The sequence below is a fragment of the Balaenoptera ricei genome, chromosome 6, assembly GCF_028023285.1.
Source record: "Balaenoptera ricei isolate mBalRic1 chromosome 6, mBalRic1.hap2, whole genome shotgun sequence".
Classification (NCBI taxonomy): Eukaryota; Metazoa; Chordata; class Mammalia; order Artiodactyla; family Balaenopteridae; genus Balaenoptera; species Balaenoptera ricei.
Genome location: NC_082644.1, coordinates 120,062,894 through 120,077,038, shown reverse-complemented (window position 1 = coordinate 120,077,038; position 14,145 = coordinate 120,062,894). Strand labels below are relative to the sequence as shown.

Genomic DNA, 14,145 nt, shown 5'->3' with positions numbered 1-14,145 from the left:
AATGGGTGGAGCGGAGCCCCCACCAGGGGCTCCAGGGGAGGGTCCTTCCTGCCTCTTCCAGCTTGGAGGGCAGTGGGCGTGGCCAGGCCCAGCAGCAGGTGGCATAATCTGGAAGGACGCTGCCTCGGGTGGCCTGACAGGGCGGGGAGGTGCTCCTGGGGAAGCACAAGCCCAGGTGTCCCTGGCTGTGGCCGCGTCACTCCTGTCCCTGCTCTGTGCTCACCGGGCCTCTCCTCTCCTCCCTGCGTCTCTGTTCTGTCTGCCTCTTATAAGGACACAAGTCATTCGATTCGGGGTCTATCTTAATCCAGGCTGATTCTCTTTTTTTTTTTTTTTTTTGAAACATCTTTATTGGAGTATAATTGCTTTACAATGGTGTGTTAGTTTCTGCTTTATAACAAAGTGAATCAGTTATACATATACATATGTTCCCATATCTCTTCCCTCTTGCATCTCCCTCCCTCCCACCCTTCCTATCCCACCCCTCTAGGTGGTCACAAAGCACCGAGCTGATCTCCCTGTGCTATGCGGCTGCTTCCCACTAGCTATCTATTTTACATTTGATAGTGTATATATGTCCATGCCACTCTCTCACTTTGTCACAGCTTACCCTTCCCCCTCCCCATATCCTCAAGTCCATTCTCTAGTAGGTCTGTGTCTTTATTCCCATCTTACCACTAGGTTCTTCATGACCTTTATTTTCCCTTAGATTCCATATATATGTGTTAGCATACTGTATTTGTTTTTCTCTTTCTGACTTACTTCGCTCTGTATGACAGACTCTAACTCCATCCACCTCACTACAAATACCTCCATTTCGTTTCTTTTTATGGCTGAGTAATATTCCATTGTATGTATGTGCCACATCTTCTTTATCCATTCATCTGTTGATGGACACTTAGGTTGCTTCCATGTCCTGGCTATTGTAAATAAAGCTGCAATGAACATTTTGGTACATGACTCTTTTTGAATTATGGTTTTCTCAGGGTATATGCCCAGTAGTGGGATTGCTGGGTCGTATGGTAGTTCTATTTTTAGTTTTTTAAGGAACCTCCATACTGTTCTCCATAGTGGCTGTATCAATTTACATTCCCACTGATTTCTCTTCTTGAGACCCGTCACTTAACTACACCTGTGAAAACCCTGTTTCCCAGTAAGGCCACATTCCCAGGTTCCGGGGATGAGGACTTGGTCCTGGGGTGGGGGGTCCCTATCCAGCCCACTGCCCAGGCCAGCGTGGGGAGGGGCTGCTCCCCATTAATGCCTGCAGGGCACGTGCGCGTAATTAAAAGCGCGTCTCTGGGCATGCATATTTGCTTGTTTTCAAATCGAGGTTTGTCTCAGGCTGCTGAGTTGTGTCTGCCCAAGGAGGCCGGGGGGTAAGCTCTTGCCGGCTGGAGGGGCTAGGGGGCCAGCCCTGTGCGCGGCTCCCGGCTTGAATGGGCGGCTGACTGACCAGTGAAGGCAGTGGGCAGGGAGTTTGAAGTGCGTTTTTGTCTCCAGTTCGGGTGCAGGAGAGGCTGGGCTGTGGGCAAGCCGGGGCCAGGACTCCGCCTGGGGCAGGTGGTCGGCAGCCTGTGGGCTGGGGAGGGTGTGACCACTTAGCAGAGGCTGGTGGCAGCAGAATGACAGTGAAGGAATCGCATGGTCTCACGTTAAATGTCTCTGCCAAGGGGCTTTCGCCTGGAGTCGCTCCTCGGGTGGGCAGTGATTTTCAGGGGGTGGGGTGCTCTCCTGGGTCGTGCCGGGTGTTCATGATATGTGGTGAGCCCAACAGTGGGTGGGGGACCTCTCTACCTGGACCCGGCAAGGAGGGGTCCAGAGAGACCCCAGAGCATCAGGCAGGCCCTGCTTTGCCCATGTGCTTCGGGACCTGGCTCCTCCTGCTGCCTGGCCCTAGAGGGCTGTGGGTTTGTTCCATGGAAACTGTGAGCTACAGGCCCATGTCCCAACCCGACAGGCTGGCGCAGTGTTGGAGGCCGGCCTTGTGGCGTCACGCAGCTTACAATGGGCTCTCTGATCTGTGGGTCCCCAGGGAGGATGGTGCCCGGTGACCCGCAGGCAGCAGCGGCTCAAGAGGAGGGCACTGGGGACGGACTGGGTCGTGTCGGAGGAGGGTCAGGGGTCTATGGCTTTCCCAGAGGGTCGGGCCGTTGCTGCCGAAGCTCGTGGATGCTGAGTCCCGCGGTCCCGCCGGCAGTGGCAGTGGGTGGGATGGGGAGGTGAGGGTAGTGGCCGAGGGGAGCCCACCCACTTGAGCCAGGGAGCTGCCGGCGTAGATGGCTGGAGGGTGAGGGGGTCCTGCCGGTGCATGGCCTCCTTCTTAACCACAGCCAGCCGCTGAAAGCAGCCCTGGCCTCACTTACCGTCCGCAGGGCCTTGGGCAATCCCGGGACTCAGCTTGCTCGCCCTGAAGGTGGGACTGCTGGGCTTGCGGCGACGATGGACGGCCACAGTGCCTGACAAAGCCCTCAGCCCGCCAGCCAGCACTGGGCGTCCCACTGCTGTCAGTGATGCTGGTGGAGGGCCCCTGGAGGGGGGGGGGGACACAGGTGTCACATGAATTCTCGGGGAGGGAGTTTCTTCTTATGACGGTTCTCATGATAATAATGGATTCTCGCAGCTGTTGTTACCACCCCGTGCTATAGGCGGGCGGATTCCGAGACGGGAGCGGGGCCTGAAGGTCTGCAGGCTCAGCTGGCAGGGAGAGCAGCGGGAATTCGATCCTCACCTGCAAACCCTGGGCGTGGGCTATAGCTGGGCGGCTCTGGGGGTGCAGTGAGACACCCCTGAGGGGCAGAGGGGAAGGCGGGGAGGGGCTGGCCCCCAGCGCCGTGCCTCCAGGCTGGGAACCCCTGTGACCCCTTCCACCGCCTCCGGGAAGAGAGCCTCTGAGATGGGGGTCAGCGCATGAGGTTGCTGGGTGCCCCCTTCTCGAGGGTGCTCTGGGGTTGGAGGGGCCGGTGGCAGGGGGACCCGATAACAGTCGTCCAGAGCATTCGTCAGAGGTCTTTGATGGTCTTGATCTCTGAGGACACGGAAAATCCATCTCAGCTCATTTCTGACTGTGCCACCGTGGATTTTCCTGGAAGCTCTCAGCACCGGGAAGGTCAGGTGTGTGTGCGGGCTGCGCTGTTTGGTCTCCTTCTCCTGATGAGTCTTCACAGAGCCCAGGGGATGTGCATAGTGTTGGCTCGTAGCACACGTGGGGAACCTGGAGCCCAGAGAGGTAAAGCCACCTGCTCAAGGTCACACAGCAGGGAAGTGCAGGGCTGGATTTCGGGCCCAGGTCTGGAGCATTCCCTGGATCAGATGGGGGCTGCTGGGTCCCCAGTGTCAGACTTCTGTCCCTGTCCCTTTGGGGGTCTCACTCTCCAGCCTGATGGAGCCCCTGTTTGCTCACTCCCCTCTCGGGGGTGACCCTCCAGCCGGCCCCTGGTTCTCAGTCCTTCCTGAGCTCCAAGGACTATGAGTGTCTCCACTCAAAGTGAGCCCCCTCCTTCTGGCCCGTCCCCCCCAGGCCTGGCCCTGCTCACTTTCAACCTGGAATCGCCGTTTTCTCTCGTCTGAGCTGCATTTTCCAGACCCCTCCAGGCGATGTCTATCCAGCTGCGGCCGGTCCAGAGTCTGTCCACAAGCAGGTCTTTCCAAAAGGTCCAGGGACTGACCAGGCGGCAGCCGGGACTTGAGGGCACTGCAGTGACTCTTGACCCTCGTGGAGGCCTGGAATTCTACAAATCGATTAATATAAATAATTCTGCAAGTTAGTTTCCCTGAGCACACACCACCTTCTCCAGAGCCCAGCCCCACTGCTTGCAGTTAATGCTCCCAGGAGGCTGTGTTTGAGGCCACTTCTCAGGGATTGGGTCGTGTAGATTGTCCCCATGAGTCAGCCACACTGTGTCACCCCATCCTTCCCACGTCCAGCAGTGTGTGTTTGCAGTCGAGGTTGCCGGGTCTGGGGCAGAGCCTGGGACCTTGGCCGGCGTCATGCCGCATGGCCTCAGTGCTTGAAGTGAGGCTGGATTATGGCACAGAGTCTGCTCAGAACGGGGGTGCTGGCCTGGAGCGTGTGGGGCAGCCTGAGTGTCTAAAATCAACCCGTCCCCACCACTCCCCTGCCTGGCCCCCCGCGGGGAAGTGTGTGTTCTGCATGCAGTGAATCCTTCTCATGGCTGTGGACCTGCGGAAAGACCTGTGTGGGGTCTGTCACAAACGATGCCAAGTTACTCTCATTGGTTGACAGAATAAGATGCCGCAGAAAGGTCTTTCAGGTTGGGACCGTGTTCTAGAACCAAGGAAGTGAAATTCAGTGAAGGTGAATGTGTATTTCTGCACTTGGGTTCAAAACAAGCAGCTGGCAGGTGCGGGATGGGGAGATGCGGGTGTAGGACACTCCCCTGGAGGAGATGCAGGGGTCTGCATGTGGCAAGCCCGTTAGCGACCATGGGTGTGATGCGGCGTCACAGTGATGCGTTCGGAACAGAGGGTGGGATGATCGAGGGGCTGGACGTGCGCGGTGGAGGCTGAACTAAGACCTGAGGTCTGCGCCTAGAGTGGGGCAGCAGGATGGAGACGGAGCCGGTGCCTGAGGTGGAGCATCTTGTCCAGGGGTATGGGGCGAGGCAGTGGCAAAGTGAGGACCACGGAACAGGGCGTTCACACATATGAACCTTCAGCATCCACCTCCTCCACCAGGGCCCAGCTCCGAGGCCACTGCCTTCAGGATGCCTTCCTTGACCTCGCCAGGCAGAGGAGGTCACCTGGGCACCTCCGGAGGAATCAGTGAGAGCTTGAGATTTGCAGTCAAGGACACTGATTTATTTGTCTTTGTGTCAATAAGCTTATCATAGAGGTGCTAAAAATGCTGGTTGAAAGGGTGAAAGAATGAATAATCAGAGCTGACTGCCTTCAGAGGGAGAGGGTAGTGAGCCTTTGTCAGGGATCCAGGGCTGATGGTGATGGTGGTGATGGCGGTCATGGTGGTTGTGGTGGAGGTGGTGGTGTTGGTGGTGATGGTGATGTTGTTGGTGATGATGATGGCAATGGTAGTGGTGGTGATGGTAGTGATGTTAATGATGGGGATGGGAGTGATGGTGGTAATAGTGGTGATGGTGGTGATGATGATGGTGGTGATGGTGATGGTGATGGTGGTGGTAATGATGGTGGTGATGATGGTAATAGTGATGGTGGTGGTGATGGTGGTGATGATGGTGGTCATGGTGATGGTTTGGTCGATGATGGCAATGATAGTGGTGGTGATGGTAGTGATGTAATAGTGGGGATGGGAGTGATGGTGGTAATAGTGGTGATGGTGGTGGTGATGATGGTGATGATGGTGATGGTGGTGGTGATGATGGTGGTGATAATAGTAATGATGGTGGTGATGGTGGTGGTCATGATGATGGCAATGATAGTGGTGGTGATGGTAGTGATGTTAATGATGGGGATGGGAGTGATGGTGGTAATAGTGGTGATGGTGGTGATGATGATGATGGTGATGATGGTGATGATGGTGGTCGTGGTGGTGATGGTTGTGATGGTGATGATGGTGGTGATGGTGATGATGGTGATGGTGGTGGTGATGATGATGGTGATGGTGGTGGTGATGATGGTGATGGTGGTGATGATGGTGATGGTTGTGATGGTGGTGATGATGGTGATGGTGGTGATGATGGTGATGGTTGTGATGGTGGTGATAGTGGTGATGGTTGTGATGGTGGTGATGATGGTGATGGTGGTGATGGTGGTGATGATGGTGGTGGTGATGGTGATGATGATGGTGATGATGGTGGTGATGGTGGTGATGGTGATGATGGTGAGGGTGATGATATTTGTGATGAGGGTGATGGTGGTGATGGTGATGATGGTGGTGGTGATGGTGATGATGGTGTTGGTGATGGTAATGATGGTGATGGTGGTGGTGGTGATGGTGATGATGGTGGTGGTGGTGATAGGATGGTAATGATGATGAAGATGGTGGTGATGGTGGTGGTGATGATGGTGGTGATGGTGCTGGTGGTGATGGTGGCGATGGTGGCGATTATGATGATGTTGATGGTGATGGTGGTGATGATGGTGATGGTAGTGGTGATGATGGTGATCATGGTGATGGTGATGTTGACGGTGATGGTGGTGATGATGGTGATGGTGATGATATTGATGGTGATGGTAGTGGTGATGATGGTGATGATGGTGATGGTGATGTTGACGGTGATGGTGGTGATGATGGTGATGGTGATGATATTGATGGTGATGGTGGTGATGATGGTGATGGTGGTGGTGATGGTAGAAATGGTGGTGGTGATGGCAGGGATGGCAGTTGCCACTTTGTCTAGGCCTCACCGGGTGCCAGGCCCACCGAGCATCCTACGTGTACCATCACGCTTAGTCCTCAGTGAGGTAGATCTTGTTATCTCCTTTGCAAATACACACTCGGAGGCCTGGGGAGATTCAGTGATGTGCTTAAGGCCCCACAGCCGGCAAGGGGCGGAATCCTGCACCCAGGCCACCTGTGGTCACTGCCTCACCCCTTCCTGTGGTGGTGCCCAGGGTCGTGCTCCTTCCTCTGTGGAGCTTATCATGACACATGTGTCCCCGTGCTGTGTGGTCAGTCCAGTGCCCACAGGCTTGCTGCTCTGAAAGTCTGGGGTGGGGGAAGGACGGGACAGCTTCACTCACGTGCTGCCCAGGCTGGGCTGCTCACCTAAATGTCTGGAGTGAAATATCTAGGGCCACGTAGCCAATGGGGAAAGGATCTGAGACCCATGCCCTTTATAGAGTCCGGTGGGCCCGTGAGCCAGCCTGGTCCCTGCCGCTGGCTCTGCTGCCCTGTCCCTTGGTCTGGGGACGAGGTGTCCACTCTCTGAGTTCACTAAGGTGACCCTTTAGTCACTGTGGCTAGTTTCAGGTCTGATGAGGCTGGGACTTGACCATCCCCCCACCATCCCTGCCCCTGGCCCTTTCGTGGAGACTCAGGTGTGGCGCACACCGCCTGCACCAGTGCAGGTGTGAGGAGACACCAGGGGCGGGTGGCGCAGGTGAGGATTGGGTTGGGACCAGTGGTGGCCACATAGTGGGGGGAAGGCCACAGACATGGACCATGGAGGCGGGACCTGGGGGGCAGCAGGAAGTGGCTTCCAACTGCACGGAAATCTTTCTTTAGCACTCACTCACTCACCTGAATGGTGTTGAACTCTTTCTCACGCTGTGGGTGCTGCGAAAATCATAGAAAAAGTGACTTAGACCCCCCTGGCTTGGGCCCTTCCCTTTCCATTGTGTGACTTTCGATGAAAAATGTCACAAGATGTAAAGTGTGACCTGTTTGGGCCGTGAGAGCTTGAACAGGAAGGGGGACTCGGGAGGTCTTTCATGTGCGAAGTCTCCTGGGACATCAAGAAGGTGGCTCATAGAAGCCCCCTGCCCTGTGTCCCGCAGGCCGGTCCCAGTGTCAGACCCACCAGGCTCCCCTGGGGAGGAAAGCTTTGCAGGGTGGGCAGTGACCATGTGTGCCTGTGTGTCCCCGGCGCCCTGTGCGCACGTGTGCCTGCGTGTCCCCGGCGCCCTGTGCGCACGTGTGCCTGCGTGTCCCCGGCGCCCTGTGCGCACGTGTGCCTGCGTGTCCCTGGTGCTCTGTGCGCATGTGTGCCTGCTCTGTGTCACTTGCTGGGAAGTGGACCCAGACTGGGCCGTCCTCACCGGGGCCAGATTTGTGACCGGACCCCTGGCAGCCGAAGGTCGATGCTTCCTTCTTGTTTTTTGCTCCGTAGACTGCACGCTCCTCCCCCAGCCTGGGACAAGAAGTATCCGTCCGTCCGTCCTCTCAAAAGACCGTGTGTCTCCATTTACGAGTGTGACGTGCTCTGGCTAAAATCAGCTGCAAACTCCACAGGAAAAGCCAAGTGCGCAGTGGGAGCCCCTCAGGGCCGGTTCGGGTTGGACAGGGAGGGGCCCGTGGTGTGGGGCAGCCCCTGCAGGGCTGGCTTCCCCAGGGCACCCACGGCTTTTTGTTGGAAGGAGGGATGCAGGATTAAATAGCACTGGAGAGAGGAAATGAAAAGCCGGGCGCGTGATTGGAGGGAACAGCGGCACAGACACTCCAGGCTGGGAAGCACGGGGCGAGGGCCTCCCTCATCTGGGCAAAGATGTTTTCCGAGTCCACAGCCCTCAGGGTTGCAAAGCTCTCCAACGAAAACTCTGCAATTTCCTCAGCTCATAGCAGGAGCGCAGCTTGGATAAAATCTCATTATGGGAAAAGGCAGAACTGATTCCCTCAGCAAAGTGCCCGGCTCAGCCAAGGCCACCTGTGTCCTGTGTGTCTCGATGGCGGGGGCCTCGCGGGCCGCCCGGCCTGTCCTCGGCAGGAAGATGGACAGCCACTGGCCACCCCGGGCGTCGGGGCTGTGTGGGGAGTGGAATGGCCGTGGTGACCGCCGGGCGTCGGGGCTGTGTGGGGAGTGGAATGGCCGTGGTGACCGCCGGGCTGGTGCAGAAGCTTCTAGGGGGTCTGTAGAGCTTTACTGACCTGGTGGGGGCAGAAATAAGGTGCGCAAAACGAGAAAGCCCTGGGCATCATCGGAGCAAGGGGTGCAGTGAAAGCAGCGCACCTGCTTCTCTGGGCAGGTGACGTGGGCCACCGCAGGGCAGGCCGCGTGGGGCGCCGAGGCTGGGGCCGGCTCAGAGCTAACCTGAGCGATTACAGGGCGTGGCCTGCATTGGAGATGTGGAGTCTGGTGTCAGGAGCATCCACGAGGCGGGTGGGGCGGGGACCTGCCCCACAGAGGGCTGCCTGGACGAGGTGATGGTGTCGTTTATGGGAGCTGGAAGCGCAGGTTGACGTGTGTGCGGGACATAACACTCGGCTCCAGGGAGCCCCCGCTCCGTGCCCTTGCGAGAGTGACCACCCCCTGAGCCTCAGTGGGTGCATCTGTGACCTGGGGATGAGAGGGAGGAAACGAGGTCCAGCTCCCTCGTGGAGGGGTCGGGGGGCGGTGGGCTGGAAAGGGGAAAGGCAGAGGCTTGCGGTGGGCAGTGGGCACCCGGAAAGCCATCCCGTCGGGTGGCAGGTGGGGCGGGGTGGGTGCGTGCAGCCCCGGGCCCTGGGCTGCTGCTCAAGGAGGAGACGGAGCCCCAGCCGCCGGGTGTCCCCCCAGCGCCCTCCGTAGGTCTGCTGCCCGCTCTGGGCTGGGCCGTATGTGAATCGTGGGTCCTGTCGTCCGTGGGAGCCAGGAGGCCCACCGTGGGGACCCTGGGTGAGCGCTCGCTGCATCATGGATGAGGGGGCCAAGGCCCTGGTCGAGTGTAAGACAACACAGATGCTGGCGGGTGAGGAGATACACGGCGGGACCTTCCTGGTTCTGGAAAGTTCTTCCACCCCACGGCCTCCGTTTCCCCATCTGTAAAGTGGCGATTGCAGTGGGGCTCAGGAGAGATGCATGGGGGACGCCCAGCAGTGGCCAGGCACACTTTGGACCCCCGCCATGGCGTCACAGTTCCCCGGACTCGGAGCCCTTGGGGCTGATCTGCTGTTGAGTCTGGCGGGACCCACCCCCGCTGACGTCAGATTCCATCTGTAAAATGAGACAGTTTTACTACACTGGGGATTTTGACTTTCTAAGGAAACCTGTAAACCCTTTCTTAACTAACATTCCTCTGGGGCAGCCTGATGTGTAAAACCTGCTAGGACCCCAGGCCCCTCCATGGAACCCCTTTTGAGAAGCCCTGGCCAGGCCAAGCTCCAGGTCCCCATGTCCCGAGGGACCTGCGCGGGGCAGGGAGGCAGGAGGCAGGACGTCCCAAGAGGTCGGCGAGGGCCGGCACGGCGAGCGGGGGCCAGCCGGCTGATGCTCGCTGGGCTCCGGCATCTCCCCCCGGCAGCCGCTGGGAAGGCTCTGCCAGGGCAGGGGCTCCGTGATGGGCCTCTGGGTCTGGAGTTTGGAGCTTGGTTTCCCATCCCACGAGGCATCGTGAAAATGCTCTCAAAACACAGTCATCAAGCTGTGATCATTCGTTGCATGTCTGAAGGGCAACGAGCACCCGCTTAGGGCAGCCAGGGGGCGGGCACCCAGGGGGCACGACGTCTCCAAGTCGCTGGATGGTGCTGCCGGAAGCCCTGTGTTGAGAAGGATTCTGAGTTGCCTCTGGTCTCAACAAGACAGAGCACAGCGGGAGATGAGGTCTCTGGCAGGGGCATGCGAGGTGTTCAGTGTCCCCAACCTAAAGCGCAAGCTCGAATAATTGCACTTCTGGCTTCCAGCCTCTCTCGATGGCAGGGCCTATTTTGATTTTCCAAACTTCTGCCAGAGCCCTCCTCCTGGACCACCCGAGGGTGGAGGAGGGCAGGGGAGCCCCAGATTTCCTTTGGCTAAATGGGGAGCCCAGGGGCTGCGTCCTGTCTGGGGTCGCCGGCCACCAGGACAGTCGCCCACATGCCCCCTTGCTGCAGAGAGAAATTGGTTGGCTCTGATCGGATGCTCCAGAAGGGGCAGAGGAGTTCCTGAGGCCTCACTGGGGACGGAAGGAGGGGTACTCTCGGGGTGCGGGGTGGTGGCAGCCTTTGACACAAGTGTAAGATCAGAGCTTGTCTGAAGACTGAAGGGGCCGCTCTCGGGCCTGGCTGCCCCTCGCAGTGACCAGAGCCTTAAGGATCCCAAGTCCCAGGCCCTGCCCCCGAGCCCTTGAGGGCAGAGGGTCTGAGGGGCCCGGGTTCCTCAGGAGCCCCCGCTGGGTGTGGGGCAGGGGGGAGACAGGACTTCCCTCTGCCCTGGATGCCTCAGGGTATTTATGGGGTGTTAAGGTCATGGCTTTCAGGGCATGCTTGAGTGTGGTGCCCCCAGGACACCTCATCCAGGGCCGCCCAGCGTCCCCGTGGCACCCCAAGGGCTGCCTGTGCCCCCAGCACCCCATCGGTGCTTTGGGGTCCAGGAACCATCCTGCCTCTGGTCAGAACCGTTGACCAGCCGCCCCAGGTGAGAGCGGTCAGAACCCCCGAGGGGGGCCGAGGTCCTCCCTAGCTTTGTGCAGACCTGGTGTTTCCCGTGAGGCCAGGGAGGGGTTTCCTTGGCTTGTGCAAGGTGGGTTTGGCAGCTGTTCCCTGAGTCCCAGCTCCTCCTCCCGGTCCTCAGTGGGGTCTGCTGCGGGGGGCTGGGGGCAGCACCCTGACACCCCCCTCCCCACGCTGCCCTGCCCTCGGGAGGTGGCACCGCTGGGTGGTTTGGGGGCAGGGGAACCACCTGCTCCGTCTGGGAGCCTAGAGGTAGAGCCAGTGCCACATCTGTCACCCCAGGGTCCTGCCCCAAAGCTCCTGCCCCTGATGGGGTGCCCAGGGATGTTTGCTCCCTCCCTGTTGCAGGAAGAGGTAGGGGGTGGGCTGGAGGGAGCTCTGGATGAGGATCCGGGTGCAGAGCTTCTGGGGTGCTTCGCACCCATGCCTCAGTTTCCCCTTCTCCATAGTGGGTGGGGGACAGTAGACCCCTGCCTTCTGAGGGACACGCCCACAGAACAAACAGGCATGTTTTTTGGTGTGAAAACCCACTTGAGGATTTGGCGGGAAAAATGATTTTCAACATGTACGGGCGTTTGCAGGGGAGGGTGGGTGCCGGAAATGAAGGGGGCTTTCTGCCGGCAGGGCCCTCGACTGATCACGTGGTCACTGCTGCAATCTGGGGCCTGGGTGGGCAGGCGGGGAACCAGGCCTGGCCGGGGGCCGGGTCAGCAGGCACGTTCCAGAGCCTGGGCTGAGTGGTGGGAGGCACCTCCGCTCCGGCTGGGCCTGTTCGTGGGAGCGGATGCCCGCGCCCTTGGCCTTGCTCATCGCCCTGTGCGGGGCCTGCGAGGCCTGGCGCTGGGCCGGACACCTTGTGATACAGGGACACAGAGATGCACCGGCTGCGCCCGCCCCCCGGGGACCTGGACTTTCCAGGGAGGCAGGCCCTACGCCGGACCGCCATGACGAGTGTGCTGGCTGCTTCTTCGAGGGGCGCCCCCCCCCCCGCCCGGGGTCACAGCTGCCCCCCAAATGCCCCGAGCCTATTCTTTTTTCCAGTAACTGCATTTGGAGAACATATATTCAGATATCGAGCTGCCAGTCACAGGGAGAAGTACTTTATTTGAATTGGATGAAATTTGAACTAGAAGTCATGTTGTTTAATAAGAATGTGTGGTTTTGATTCACTGTGCCTGTCGTATGGTTCCTGTCTGCTGGAGAGTTTAAAACGTGGGCCAGGGGCCTCTGACGTCCAAAGGGAGGGAGAGGGGGTGGCTGAGAGAGGGGGTGGGCGCTGGGCGGGGAGTGCTGAGGTGTGGGCGGGTGGCGCCCCTCTCCTGCTCCGCCCCCATGACAGCCCCACTTGCTGTTACGGGCCCAGGGCTGTGGCAGCTGCAGGCTGCCCACCCTGCACGCCCACTCCTCCCAGTGGCAGGAAGGCAGAGGGGCTGCAGACTGAGCCCCGGGGGACTGCGGCCAGGCTGCGGTCGGAGACGCTGACGGTGAGGGTCCATCTGTGTGCCGGAGACAGAGCTGGACGTCGGGGTGGGAGGGCCATGCTCCACTCCTCCGAGCCCCCTGCGTGGAGACGGGCTGTCGGGGGTAGTTCCGAGTCCTCGCTCGTCACGGGGCGGTCTCAAACCTGGGTTGGGAGGCCGCGTATTTGGAACTGTGCCTCAGGGATCGGGTAGGAATGGGCCTTTGCTGGGCTCCAGGACTGTCACGCCATCTCTAGGTCAGGTTACCCGTAGAGCCTTTGGGAAGCCAAGGAGGGCGAGGGTCCTGTCCCCAGAGCTGTGCACACGGCCAGCACCTTGCTTCACAGATCCCAGAGGCCATCCGTGGACCCACGCTTAGTGACTTTGGGTGACACATCACCCCAGCCCTGCCATGGTCCGGCGATGAGAGGCCACATCTGGCCCCTGCCTGGGGGGCCGTCTCTCTCTCTTCCTGGGGTCTGGCACAGAGAAGGGCCTCACGCACCTTCCCCAAATGACTGGCAGGGAGGGTGCGGCTTCCTTGCCCGGGCCTGTGGTTCTGACGTGTGCAGGTGGGCACCGTGTTCTTGCGCCGCCCGTGGCCCTGCCCTTCGGGAGTGGTGCGTGCCTTTTGCTGGATCGCGGCAGAGCAGAGGCTGAGGAGCAGGGGCAGCCTCAGGCTTCTGGCCAGAAAGGGGCAGTGGGGCTGGTGGAGGAATCGGTGAAAATCTGATGAATACACAGTCTGGGGTCTTATCCGTGGGGCACAGGGCAAGCCCAAGGTGTTAGGAAGGGTGTGGGCACCACTAGGCAGTGGTTCTGGGCCGTGGGTGCATCCGCCATGTGTGATGCAGTAGCTTGCACTTAGTAGGTGCTCAATAATGGCTATTGAATGAGTGGATGGGTGGATGGAGAGAAGGATGGATGATCCATGCATGGATGGATGGATGGATGGATGGATGGGTGGATGGATGGATGGATGGATGGGTGGATGGATGGATGGATGGATGGGTGGATGGATGGGTGGATGGGTGGATGGGTGGGTGGATGGGTGGATGGGTGGATGGGTGGATGGGTGGATGGGTGGATGGATGGATGGATGGATGGATGGGTGGATGGATGGATGGATGGGTGGATGGATGGATGGATGGATGGGTGGGTGGATGGATGGATGGGTGGGTGGGTGGATGGGTGGATGGGTGGATGGGTGGATGGGTGGGTGGATGGGTGGATGGGTGGATGGGTGGATGGGTGGATGGATGGATGGGTGGGTGGATGGATGGATGGATGGATGGGTGGATGGATGGATGGTTGGATGGGTGGATGGATGGATGGGTGGATGGATGGATGGATGGATGGGTGGATGGATGGGTGGGTGGGTGGATGAGTGTATGGGTGAGTGGGTAGGTGGATGGGTGGGTGGATGGCTGGATGGATGGGTGGCTGGGTGGATGGATGGGTGGGTGGATGGATGGATCGATGGTCAGATTGATGGGTGGATGGGTGGATGGCTGGGTGGATGGCTGGGTGGATGGGTGGATGGATGGATGGCTGGGTGGATGGGTGGATGGCTGGGTGGATGGATGGATGGATGGGTGGGTGGATGGCTGGGTGGACGGATGGATGGAAGGATGGATGGATGGGTCAATAGATGGGTGCGTGGGTGGCCGGGTCGCTTGAATG

General features: G+C 59.2%; 1 protein-coding gene across 4 annotated transcripts in view; it reads left to right on the top strand.

The window, feature by feature from the left end:
- COL5A1 (collagen type V alpha 1 chain) overlaps nt 1-14,145 on the top strand; it is a 159,282-nt gene that overhangs the window by 53,876 nt on the left and 91,261 nt on the right. The window lies entirely within an intron of this gene.